The sequence below is a fragment of the Alligator mississippiensis genome, chromosome 1 (genome assembly GCF_030867095.1).
Source record: "Alligator mississippiensis isolate rAllMis1 chromosome 1, rAllMis1, whole genome shotgun sequence".
Classification (NCBI taxonomy): domain Eukaryota; kingdom Metazoa; phylum Chordata; order Crocodylia; family Alligatoridae; genus Alligator; species Alligator mississippiensis.
This window is the reverse complement of record NC_081824.1, coordinates 468385613-468394712: the sequence shown is the minus strand read 5'-3', so window position 1 is coordinate 468394712 and position 9100 is coordinate 468385613. Positions and strand designations below refer to the sequence as shown.

General features: G+C 50.0%; 1 non-coding gene across 1 annotated transcript; it reads right to left on the bottom strand.

Annotated features, from left to right (window-relative positions):
• Positions 1 to 8354: 8354 nt before the first annotated feature.
• LOC132248000 (U1 spliceosomal RNA) lies at positions 8355 to 8518 on the bottom strand. Its single transcript, XR_009459360.1, has one exon. It is a non-coding gene; the product is annotated as a U1 spliceosomal RNA (small nuclear RNA).
• Positions 8519 to 9100: the final 582 nt, after the last annotated feature.

Genomic DNA, 9100 nt, shown 5'->3' with positions numbered 1-9100 from the left:
TGTGAGGCTTGACCCCTAGCACTCCGGGCTTGCTGACCTCTGCGATTTTCCGAAAAACGGAAAACTCGACTGCGTAATTTCTGGTAGTGGGGGACTGCGTGCGCGCTCTCCCTGGTCTCATTGGTTAAAAGCAGAACTTGTAATTTCTACAGTAGTCATCCTACATAAAAAGAGGCAATGGGACAAATGACTCCAGGAACAAGCTCTCTCGCCACAAAGCAACAACACCAACACCTTATGACCTTCCAACCTCAGACTTGATGAAACTGCAAGCAGCAACCAACCCACAAATATTATCAATCTCTCCACACACACGCTTACCAAAACTGAAAAATCTGTCCTTTCTAAAGGCCTAAATTTCTGTCCAGAAAAATACCCTAATAAAATACTTCAATGTGGAGAACTAGAAGAATTCTTCCGACGCCTGCGCCTCAAGGAATATTTCCACCACCAAACTGAACCCACTCCCAACGACAACTCATCCTCTGACAACATTCAAGAAAAGATCAATGCCAAAAAACCCAAAAAACATCAGATTGGACACCTCGCAGTGGACGAAACCCTAACCTTGACCGCTACATTGACTACTTGAGGGAAAGAACGAACAATGAAATAATCAGCAACACGCGCCACCACCACAACCTCTCTCTGCCAGAGAAAAAGGCCATTGAATCTCTAAGATCTAACCACCAAATAGTAATAAAACCAGCAGATAAAGGAGGAGCCATAGTCATCCTAAACCGTGAGGATTACATACAGGAAGCCAACAGACAGCTCTCTGACACCCCCTACTACAAAGAACTACAGGAAGATCCTACTCCCCTTTTCACCAAAAAACTCAACAATACCATCAAATCATTTCCACCAAGATTACAAGAAAAACTACAGACCTTGATCCCCCCGCTACCTAACCCAGGGACTTTTTACATGCTCCCTAAAATCCACAAACAAGGGAACCCTGGCAGACCTATCATATCCAACCATGGGACCCTAACTGAAGAAATATCAGGTTTTCTTGAATCCATCCTAAAACCGCTCGTCACCCACAGAGCAAGTTTTGTCCAAGACACCACAGACTTGCTACGGAAACTTAAACACATAGACCACCTTCCCAGCAACACACTCCTAGCCACCATGGACGTTACCAGCCTATACACAAACATCCCACACCAGGATGGCATCCACGCCTGCCTTACATATCTACGGGAACAAGATTACAACCCAGAATACAGACCCAAAGACATCACTGAGCTTATACACTTCACCCTCACACACAACAATTTCGCTTTTAATAACCAACACTTCCTCCAGATGATGGGAACAGCTATGGGCACTAAAATGGCCTCACAGTATGCCAACCTTTTTATGAGCCACCTGGAAGAAGACTTCCTCAAGAACTGCACCTGCAAACCCTTGCTATATTTAAGATATATCTATGACATCTTCATCATTTGGACTGAAAATGTACAATCTCAGATTGAGTTCCATCAGAAATTCAACAATCGTCATCCCTCCATCCAACGTTCTCTCGAATACTCCAGCACCAACAGCTCCTTTTTAGACACGATGATCAGGATCCAGAATGATAAAGTACAGACCCCGGTTATAACAAGAAACACAGAGACCAACATGCATATCTGCACAGAACCAGCAACCACCCCACATGCACCAAGAAAGCTGTGATATACAGCCAAGCCCTCAGATCCCACCGAATTTGTGCTGAAGAGAACACCTGGGATCGCCACCTCACCAAAGGGTGAAGCATTTTTGGAACATAAACGAGCTACAAAATGAAGCTCCAAAGACCCTGACAAATCACCATGAGATGCAGGAGGTGATTAGAGCAAGGGAGAGACTATTGCTCATGGATGTACACCCTGGGGACAGCTGCCAGGCCATGGGAACAAATCCTTCCCAGGGACCTGCAGAACGATGGCAGGGAAAATTTGACTGGCAGGTGGCATCCAGCACTCCCCGTGTGAGCGCTGAGATGCAGAGACCCGGAGTCCCACTGGACCTGACCCAGGCGAACCTGGTGGTGAGAGGAGGAAACAGTCGACCACATCCTCTGGAGCTGCCCGTACACAGGGAGGTGTCAGAAAGAGTCAGCAAACTCCTCCAGATGGTGACAGGGGTCGAAATCCTAACCAGAGAGGCAGTGCGGTTCAGCCACCTGTCCAAGCACAAGGGACCCAACAGCTCACTTCAGCAGTTCATCTCGTGCTTCAGGAAAACCCTGAGGAAGACCAGGAACCTGCTCATGTACAGGCACATCAACCACCCAGACAGACTGTGCCAAAATGGGGGTGGTGAGCTCCAGCTGTACAGACCGGTGGAAGAAGAAAGAATGGCACAGACTGTTCAGGATGGGACCTCCAGAGAAGAGGAGGATGACGATAAAGAAGAGACCAACGATGAAGATACAGAAGATGAAAACGATGGGAAGGAAGATGATAAGGAAGATGGGGACTTTGGGGGTGGAGGTGTGAAAGGATTGGGGAACAAAACAGAGGGATTATCAAGGGGAATGGGGAGAGGAAGGGGGCATGTGGCGGATTTTTGTGTAATTGTAATGGTTATGGGAGATGGCGATGGCCAACAGAGGCGTGAGAGTGCAGGTGTGCAGGTGCATTTATTGTAATGGGAATGATAATGGTCAGCTGTAGACATGTGTTACTGTAATTTGCCGTGCCAGTCTCTGGTCAGGTGCTTACTTTTTCCTGACCGGCCGACAACTTCTGCTCCCTTGCGAACCAACAGTTTGGACTGCTACATTCACTCTTAAAGATATTGAGTGTTCTCGCCTGCCACACCTTTGATTGTCGAAAAGGTAAGGGAGGAAGATTGCAAATGGCCCTGATGAATCAAAGATACTGAACATGCATCACCCGAAGATAACAGGGAACGCAAGATATGCCAGGCTTATCGAATTATGTCAGCGAGTTCATGCCTACCTATACAGCTCACACAACGCACCAGAGACATCTCCTCCTCAAAGGCACATCATGGGCTTGAAGGCCAGAGTATGGGAGAGAGGCCAGTCACTTGTACACAGCTGAATACAGTGATGAGACTGATAAGTTGCCGGTTTCATAGTCTCAAGGTCCATGACAGCTGCAAGGATATATGCAGAAATTGAAAAGGAACATCAGGCTCAAAGGGGTACCAATCAAAGTCTCGATGTCTAGTTGGCATCTGGACAGGCATCTGGCTGCCATCTAACTTGATGCAGCCGGTATCAAGTGCAGTGCCCCCGGGGTCGGACCTGGGGCTGGTTTTGTTCAATGTTTCATCAACGACCTGGAAGATGGGAGCAGCAGTGCACCCTCAGCAAGTTTGCAGGTGACACCAAGCTGGGGGGAGCAATAGATACACAGGAGGGTAGGGCTAGGACTCAGAGTGACCTGGACAAATTGGAGGATTGGGCCAAAAAGGAATTTCATGAGGTTCAATAAGGACAAGTGCAAAATCCTGCGCTTTGGATGGAGCAACCCTATGCACTGATGCAGGCTGGGGGCTGACTGGCTGGGCAGCAGCTCTGCAGAAAAGGACCTAGGGGCACAATGGACACTAAGCTAAATATGAGCCAACAGTGTGCCCTCCCCCTTTTATTTTCAGAAAAATATATTGTCACGGCGTGTCCTCGCGGAGGGCCGTGATCTCCTTAAGGTCCCTCGCTCCGTGTACAGGCCGGCCCAAGGCACCCTCTAATTCTCGCCCGCCACGTCTTTGGTGGTAAATATAATGTTGGGAGGCTGCCTTGTGTCTTCCCTGGGCACGGCTACTCGGGACCTCTGTCCCCGCGGTTCTTCCGGACCCCCTGGGGGTCTCCCGATATGGTGGGTGTTCCCTGGACACCGTAGCCTTGTGGGCTATGCGTGGCTCCTACCAGCCCCTAATACCACGCCCAAGGCTTGCAGATGTAATAGACCTTGTTAGGTCTGTACTCCCGCTTCCCGGGCCTCCTCTAAAGTGTAGCCCACTCCAGGCTCTCTCTCTCGCACCCAGCCTCTCACTGGGACTCTCCTGATGGTGCGGTCCCGCTCAGAGACTCCCTAGAGGGCCCCGGCCCTTCCAGCCAACCGCACAGGTACCCTCTCTGACCCCGGCTCACCGCGCTGCTACTCCCTGTCTTCTCGGGGGCCACCGCAGCGCCCTGCCTCGGTCTGAGGGGTGTTGCCGCACTAGCCTGCGGCCAGGCTCGCTATACCTGTCTCGGGCTCCTCGATATGGCCCCTCTAGGGCTTGCCGTGCCCCCACGGGGCTTCTCAATCATATACAATGGAGCTCCCCCTCTTTGGGGCTCGCCGTGCCCGCACAGGGCTTCTCAATCAGATCGCCCCTCTCCCTGGGGCTGGGGTCTATGTACCCCGCACGCAATCCGGGGTCTCGGTCCCCCGTCTGCAACCTACCGGTTGTGCCCGCAACACACTGGCCGCACTCCTCACCGCCAGTCGCTCACGAAACTGGAGTGCGAGCTGCGCCTTCCCTGGCGCTATGCAAATAATGCACCCTCTTGGCGCTAGGGCACCCCACGCTCTCTGGGGTCCCTATAATTGAGGCCTCCTCCAACCCCTACAGCCTCACCCAAGCCTCTGGGTTGTAATAACAAAGTCAAACAAGCTCAAGCCTCCTGGCTATAACACAAACCTAAAGCCCCCCTGGCTAAACCCTAGTGCCCATCCTCTCAGGGCTATCATGAGCTGTACTTGCCCGTCGGGCTTCTCCCCATATCTCGGCTGAGGGAGCTCCTGCCTCTCCGGCTGCTGACAGGGAACCGCCAGCCTGGCCTCAGCCCTGAGCTTTATAAGGGCCAGGCCCTGCCTCCTACAGGCAGCTGGTTCCCCTTGGTTGCTCCGGCAACCCGCAGCTGCGCTCATTACCCGGGCAACCCTCAGCTGGGCTCGTTATGTCAGGCCAGGGCGTACTCACTCGCTCCCTGGCAGTTTCTCCTCTCTAGGAGCAGGGCACCGGGGTGCCATGCGACATATATGCTTCTCTGTCTCTATATAAATAAATACATATACACAGCTAAACTTTTGTCATCCCATCTTGTGACCGACACAATTCACTTAACCATCTGTAACTGTGGCAGGAAAAATGATCCTGCTACGAGATGAGACACTGCACGGTGAGACGAGTGCCCCGGCAGGAGCAATTGGTGGAAGCGAGAGACAGGATGGCTATACACTGGAGCTGGCCTGGAGGAACCAGTGTACTCACCGGAGCAGCAGATGTGGATGCCAGAGCCGGAAGACTGGAGCTGGAGAGACGACAACCCTGGAAGAAAACAGGCAGAAAAGCAGCAAGACCATGAGTAAAAGGAGTCATTAGCACCCTTGTCAGGGTGCCCAAACCCCATTTACCTTGAGAAGGGAGATTTAAGTTGGATTAAGTGCAGTTAAGGGCAGAAGGGCTATATTTGGACACTGTAGTAGAAGACAGAGACTTTACGCTCTGTCTGCCACTATCGTGGTAAGAAATAATCAAGAAGAACTGGTTGGAACCATACTTACCGGAAACAACCTTGAAACATCAGATTGGCACGAGGCAGGGTGTAGGGGAGGTGGAGCCCCAGGTCTGACAGCACTATGTGCGACTCCAAAAGACACCAAGGAAGACAAGGACAAGATCTTCCTTTTCGACATCAAAGGTGTGGCAGGCGAGAACACTCAATATCTTTAAGAGTGAATGTAGCAGTCCAAACTGTTGGTTCGCAAGGGAGCAGAAGTTGTCGGCCGGTCAGGAAAAAGTAAGCACCTGACCAGAGACTGGCACGGCAAATTACAGTAACACATGTCTACAGCTGACCATTATCATTCCCGTTACAATAAATGCACCTGCACACCTGCACTCTCACGCCTCTGTTTGGCCATCGCCATCTCCCATAACCATTACAATTACACAAAAATCCGCCACATGCCCCCTTCCTCTCCCCATTCCCCTTGATAATCCCTCTGTTTTGTTCCCCAATCCTTTCACACCTCCACCCCCAAAGTCCCCATCTTCCTTATCATCTTCCTTCCCATCGTTTTCATCTTCTGTATCTTCATCGTTGGTCTCTTCTTTATCGTCATCCTCCTCTTCTCTGGAGGTCCCATCCCTGAACAGTCTGTGCCATTCTTTCTTCTTCCACCGGTCTGTACAGCTGGAGCTCACCCACCCCCATTTTGGCACAGTCTGTCTGGGTGGTTGATGTGCCTGTACATGAGCAGGTTCCTGGTCTTCCTCAGGGTTTTCCTGAAGCACGAGATGAACTGGCTGAAGTGAGCTGTTGGGTCCCTTGTGCTTGGACAGGTGGCTGAACCGCACTGCCTCTCTGGTTAGGATTTCGACCCCTGTCACCATCTGGAGGAGTTTGCTGACTCTTTCTGACACCTCCCTGTTGTACGGGCAGCTCCAGAGGATGTGGTCGACTGTTTCCTCCTCTCACCACCAGGTTCGCCTGGGTCAGTCCAGTGGGACTCCCGGGTCTCTGCATCTCAGCGCTCACACGGGGAGTGCTGGATGCCACCTGCCAGTTCAAATCCCTGCCATCGTTCTGCAGGTCCCTGGGAAGGATTTGTTCCCATGGCCTGGCAGCTGTCCCCAGGGTGTACATCCATGAGCAATAGTCTCTCCCTTGCTCTAATCACCTCCTGCATCTCATGGTGATTTGTCAGGGTCTTTGGAGCTTCATTTTGTAGCTCGTTTATGTTCCAAAAATGCTTCACCCTTTGGTGAGGTGGCGATCCCAGGTGTTCTCTTCAGCACAAATTCGGTGGGATCTGAGGGCTTGGCTGTATATCACAGCTTTCTTGGTGCATGTGGGGTGGTTGCTGGTTCTGTGCAGATATGCATGTTGGTCTCTGTGTTTCTTGTATAACGGGGTCTGTACTTTATCATTCTGGATCCTGATCATCGTGTCTAAAAAGGAGCTGTTGGTGCTGGAGTATTCGAGAGAACGTTGGATGGAGGGATGACGATTGTTGAATTTCTGATGGAACTCAATCTGAGATTGTACATTTTCAGTCCAAATGATGAAGATGTCATAGATATATCTTAAATATAGCAAGGGTTTGCAGGTGCAGTTCTTGAGGAAGTCTTCTTCCAGGTGGCTCATAAAAAGGTTGGCATACTGTGAGGCCATTTTAGTGCCCATAGCTGTTCCCATCATCTGGAGGAAGTGTTGGTTATTAAAAGCGAAATTGTTGTGTGTGAGGGTGAAGTGTATAAGCTCAGTGATGTCTTTGGGTCTGTATTCTGGGTTGTAATCTTGTTCCCGTAGATATGTAAGGCAGGCGTGGATGCCATCCTGGTGTGGGATGTTTGTGTATAGGCTGGTAACGTCCATGGTGGCTAGGAGTGTGTTGCTGGGAAGGTGGTCTATGTGTTTAAGTTTCCGTAGCAAGTCTGTGGTGTCTTGGACAAAACTTGCTCTGTGGGTGACGAGCGGTTTTAGGATGGATTCAAGAAAACCTGATATTTCTTCAGTTAGGGTCCCATGGTTGGATATGATAGGTCTGCCAGGGTTCCCTTGTTTGTGGATTTTAGGGAGCATGTAAAAAGTCCCTGGGTTAGGTAGCGGGGGGATCAAGGTCTGTAGTTTTTCTTGTAATCTTGGTGGAAATGATTTGATGGTATTGTTGAGTTTTTTGGTGAAAAGGGGAGTAGGATCTTCCTGTAGTTCTTTGTAGTAGGGGGTGTCAGAGAGCTGTCTGTTGGCTTCCTGTATGTAATCCTCACGGTTTAGGATGACTATGGCTCCTCCTTTATCTGCTGGTTTTATTACTATTTGGTGGTTAGATCTTAGAGATTCAATGGCCTTTTTCTCTGGCAGAGAGAGGTTGTGGTGGTGGCGCGTGTTGCTGATTATTTCATTGTTCGTTCTTTCCCTCAAGTAGTCAATGTAGCGGTCAAGGTTAGGGTTTCGTCCACTGCGAGGTGTCCAATCTGATGTTTTTTTGGGTTTTTTGGCATTGATCTTTTCTTGAATGTTGTCAGAGGATGAGTTGTCGTTGGGAGTGGGTTCAGTTTGGTGGTGGAAATATTCCTTGAGGCGCAGGCGTCGGAAGAATTCTTCTAGTTCTCCACATTGAAGTATTTTATTAGGGTATTTTTCTGGACAGAAATTTAGGCCTTTAGAAAGGACAGATTTTTCAGTTTTGGTAAGCGTGTGTGTGGAGAGATTGATAATATTTGTGGGTTGGTTGCTGCTTGCAGTTTCATCAAGTCTGAGGTTGGAAGGTCATAAGGTGTTGGTGTTGTTGCTTTGTGGCGAGAGAGCTTGTTCCTGGAGTCATTTGTCCCATTGCCTCTTTTTATGTAGGATGACTACTGTAGAAATTACAAGTTCTGCTTTTAACCAATGAGACCAGGGGAGAGCGCGCACGCAGTCCCCCACTACCAGAAATTACGCAGTCGAGTTTTCCGTTTTTCGGAAAATCGCAGAGGTCAGCAAGCCCGGAGTGCTAGGGGTCAAGCCTCACCCTGGGTAGACCACATACGTGAGCATGGTATACCCCTGCCAGGTAAGTATGCTGTGTTTGGCCGGCACCAAGGCCCGCCTCCACGGCCTGTCACTGCAAACCACGGCGAGTTCATAAATCCGCAGTTATTGCCATAAATCCCTTCTCTCTAGTATGGATGCTGCTCCGTCCTCGCTCAATTTCCCGCCTTAATTGCCTGCTCTGCCCCGCGCAAGCGCACTCGGCGCCCCACTCCCACTAGGCCCTGCTGTGCGCCCCGCCCACTCCTCCCGCTATCTACATAGGGCCGCCTACTTCCCGCCCAGCGCTCTGCCCGCCCCCTGCCGGCCTAGAACGGCCCGCGCCGGGCGGGGCGGGGCGGGGCGGGGCGGGGGCGCGCTGCCTTGCACCCCTGCGTGCGCCACCTCGTCCTTTTCAACTAACTAAATAGAAATGTAACTGACTAAAATGGACCCAAATAAATGCAACTGAAAGAAAAATGTGCAAAATTCTATATAGACTTGCCAAATTTTGTTTCAATTGTATTTATTTGCAAAATAATGGCAATTTTAATTAAGTTGCAATTTTATTTAGCTGCAGAAATATATATATATATATATATATATATATATATATATATATATATATATACA